The sequence below is a fragment of the Macrobrachium rosenbergii genome, chromosome 17, assembly GCF_040412425.1.
Source record: "Macrobrachium rosenbergii isolate ZJJX-2024 chromosome 17, ASM4041242v1, whole genome shotgun sequence".
Lineage (NCBI taxonomy): Eukaryota > Metazoa > Arthropoda > Malacostraca > Decapoda > Palaemonidae > Macrobrachium > Macrobrachium rosenbergii.
The window spans coordinates 23,736,243-23,740,764 of record NC_089757.1 but is presented as its reverse complement, the minus strand read 5'-3'; the positions used below and the strand labels follow the sequence as shown (position 1 = coordinate 23,740,764).

At 31.7% G+C, this 4,522-nt stretch overlaps 1 long non-coding RNA gene across 1 annotated transcript in view; it reads right to left on the bottom strand.

Annotated features, from left to right (window-relative positions):
• The window catches only part of LOC136847587 (uncharacterized), a 211,714-nt gene extending 207,525 nt beyond the window's left edge, over window positions 1–4,189 (bottom strand). Inside the window, exon 1 of the long non-coding RNA XR_010855777.1 lies at window positions 4,149–4,189. This is a non-coding gene — a long non-coding RNA (uncharacterized lncRNA). The remainder of the gene's footprint in view (window positions 1–4,148) is intronic.
• Window positions 4,190–4,522: the final 333 nt, after the last annotated feature.

The following is a 4,522-nucleotide window of genomic DNA, read 5'->3' as shown; positions in this document are numbered from 1 at the left end:
GATAACCTAAGATGCATCGACCCTTTCTTTCCGCTATTTTTAGTTTTCTGTAAAAGAAAACTATTGTGCCGGCTTTGTCTGTCCGTCCGCACTTTATTCAGTCCGTCCTCAGATCTTAAAAAATACTAAGGCTAGAGGGCTGCAAATTGCTATGTTGATCATCCACCCTCCAATCATCCAACATAGCAAATTGCAGCCCTCTAGTTTTTATTTGATTTAAGGTTAAATTTAGTCATAATCGTGCTTCTGGCAACGATATAGGATATGCCACCACCGGGCCGTGGTTAAAGTTTCATGGACCGCTGCTCATACAGCATTATACCGAGACCACCGAAAGATAGATGTATTTTCGGTGGCCTTGATTATACGCTGTAGCGGCTGTACAGAAAAATTGATTGCGCCGAAGAAGCTTCGGCGCATTTTTTGTTTTTATTTTAAACCGAGCTTGCTTGATATAACTCCTTTCCGTCTTAACCTTCAAGACTCCTTCTACTTATCTGTAGCCTATTCTACGGTAGGATCAGGTTCCTATATTGTTTAACTTAAGGGCCCAACAAGGACTACGGGGAGCATGGGTGTTACTGGGGAGAATGGTGAATTGACTTGTTGATGATGCTGCTCAAAAGAGAGAGAGAGAGAGAGAGAGAGAGAGAGAGAGAGAGAGAGAGAGAGAGAGAGAGAGAGAGATGAACTGGAAAAAAAATTCGAAATTGTTATAAAGGAAGATTTCCCCTCAGTCCTTAAATCTGTAACATTTTATAACATTTTATTAGGGATAAGAAAAATAAAATTCCCTTAGCCAGAAGATATAAAATCTAAAAACGTCATAATAGAACGATTTAGGCGCACTTTCTAGACGGTTGAAAAGTATCCATTATTCACTAATTCATTGAAATCTCGAGAATTTCTAAATATTTGAGAAAATGCGAAGAAAAAGGAAGGAAAAGACCGGAATAAATCGGTATGAAAAGTGTGTTATTACACATACGTGTAACCACTGAGAAATGACTGACCTCATCTAAGCTGAAAGGAATTACAAAGCACTTGTGAAAGAGAATAACGCAAACAGGAGCACAAGAACGCTGAAATGAAATAATTGCCGCTTTGGAGGTCTTGTTTAGATACGCTGTATCCTAAATTATGGAAGTTACGCAAGGTGAAGGTCTGAAGCAGTTACGATTATAGTCCTCACAGAGCGACGCGTTATGTAACGTACGAGCAAATTGGCGACAATTATTTTTTTATAAAATCGCTTAAAAACATGAAATTTATATATATATATATATATATATATATATATATATATATATATATATATATATATATATATATATATATATATATATATATACAGTAAGATATGAGGACCCTAAAAACATAATTTACCTAATGAAACAATGAACAGATTTCAATCAAAACAGTAAGATATGAGTGTTTATACATACATACACACATATAATTTATATATATATATATATATATATATATATATATATATATATATATATATATATATATATATATATATATATTCTGGACATATTACATCCCCATATGTGAAGTAATTATACGTCCCTAACAAAATAGTGTACCTAATAAAACACTAATTAAGATTCAAGTAAAAACAGTACAGTATGGGTGTTATAAGGTGCTTTGCACCAATGACTGAACCCTAGCAAAAAATGTGAGATGAATTTTATTAAGAACTGATATGAGATATGTTGTTGGTGATATGAACAAAAAAGCTGGTAGATATGGATGCTGAAACAGGTGAGGAAGGCATCCATAAATACACTATCTATCAATGGAAAGTGTACTTGTAAATTAATGTACACCACACACTTACATGCACACATATTTTTAGGATTACTTGACAACCAATGATTATAAGGTTAACCATGACAGCATTAGAGCTGTATGCTTATGCATACATAAGTAAACATACTTCTCACCATTTTATGGATGACCAACTGTCCTGCAAAGGATATGCTAGAGTAACTAAGACGTAAGACGAGAGAGGAAAGCAAAGGAAATTACTTTGGAAATTATTAAAAATTCCAAGGTCTTTGCTTAGCTACATGCATGTGTTTTTATCCATTCTCCATGTAAGTATTATTATATATTTAAACAACGAATAAATAAAATAAAAGAGTAATTCTTCGGAAAAGATTTCGTTGGTATTAGAACTCAGTTCAGAACGCTATCATTTTTAAAGTCCAATATTTTTTTTTTTTTTACAAGACAATCCAAGTGATAAAGTAAAAAGTCTTCAGAAAAGTTTTGTCAAAAGTTCTGTCAATTTCCTCTGTTAGACCGCTGGATCCTTGACTTGAATATTTACTGCATTTATTTCATTCTACTAATGTTTCTTAGTCTATTATTTTACTCTCTCTCTCTCTCTCTCTCTCTCTCTCTCTCTCTCTCTCTCTCTCTCTCTCTCTCTCTCTCTTCTCTAAAAGGTAACTGGTTATGATTTTCCTTCTCAAGAGCAAATGTTTATATATATATATATATATATATATATATATATATATATATATATATATATATATATATATATATATATATATATATGTATATGTATATGTGTATATATAAATATAAATATAAAAATATATATATATATATATATATATATATATATATATATATATATATATATATATATAAAATATATACATATATAAATTGGTGAAACAGAAATTAATCTACTTCAATAAAGTATAACCTAGTTTCTAGATTGCTGGCTGTTGAACTCATCTCGACCTTTTAAATAATTTCTCTTTAATCTTGTTGTAGTTGTACTCAGTCTGTTGTTATTCTATGTTTGCTTTGTGAAGCGCTTTCAGTATTCCAACACTTGTATTGGGAAGAAAATGCGTTGAAATAACATGAAAGCGCCTGGTGCCTTCATCTTTTATTCAGCTCCTATGGCCTCTCTCCCTCTCTCTCTCTCTCTCTCTCTCTCTCTCTCTCTCTCTCTGTCTGTATATATATCCTTGTATATTATATATATATATATATATATATATATATATATATATATATATATATATATATATATATATATATATATATATATACATATATATATATAAATCTATATATATCTCTCTTTCTGTAGATAAATCCTTATACAATTATAGATATAAATATGTGTATATATACATACGTACATATGTGTATACATATATATATGTGTGTATGTGTATCTATTTATATATATGAACTGTCAGTGTGCGTAACTGAGGGTTATAAGTAGGGTAATGAATTTTGTAATCAAGACTAGAAGAAACTAAGATATTTTACTTCGGAATATCAGCTGGAAGCACCTAGCTAATCGGAATGTGTTCAGCTATCAAAGCCTTAATTACACGAATCGAGATTGAATGCAAGCAAGGAATTAATCTGGAAAGAAAAGTGTATTAATAATGACTATGTCATTTTCATTAAGCAAGTGAGAATTCTTCAACTCATTGCATACACTAACTAAATGAAGCTAACCAAGTGTGCATTAAGTGACAATGGTCAACATGCTTAACGAACTGTGTAGCCTGAAAATGTCTTAAACGCTGGGTCAATATATCCAAACTGGATATGTTCATCCCTTTTACTAAAACGAAGCAACTCCCAATATTTTACTCCAGTACCACGTAGTGCCATCAGTGAACTTCATGCGGTGCACTGCAGGCATTACTTGAGGTTCTTTGCAGCGTGATTTTGGCCCCCTAGCTGCAACCCCTTTCGTTCCTTTTACTGTGCCTCCTTTCATATTCTCTTTCTTCCATCTTACTTTCCACCCTCTCCTAACAATTGATACATAGTGCAACTGCGAGGTTTTCCTCCTGTTACACCTTTGAAGCTTTTACTTTCAATTTCCGTTTCAGCGCTAAATGACCTCATTGGTCCCAGTGCTTGGCCTAATTCTATATTCAATTCAGTTCATTTACCCCAGTACGATCTTAACTTTATTTACATAAATGAAAGAAAATAAGAAGGTAAACACGAGCAGATATATTGCTGACTTTAATGTACACTGGAGAATAAGCAAGAGTGAGATTAACTGCAAATACCAACACCATTATGTAGTTATACTGTCAACCAGGGGTCTTAGACAAATAATTAAGCAATTTCAATTTCTCACTCACCTTTCTCCTGTTTGTCCTGCAGCAAGCTTCATTAACGACCTGCGAAAAAGAGAAAGAAAAAACCAAAATTAAAATACAGTTACCTAACTAAGACCAACAGCTCAATCCTTGGTAAAAAAAAAAAATAATTGGTATAAAAAAAGGTATAGAACGAAAGGTACATGAACAATTGATCAATCAGGACAAATTCCAGCACTAACACTTACCCTTATATTAAGAGTTAGATGAATATAATAAATATATTAAATATTCATTGATCCACTGTTTCCCTTTGTCTCCTTCAGGGAACAACATATATATATATATATATATATATATATATATATATATATATATATATATATATATATATATATATATATATATATATATAT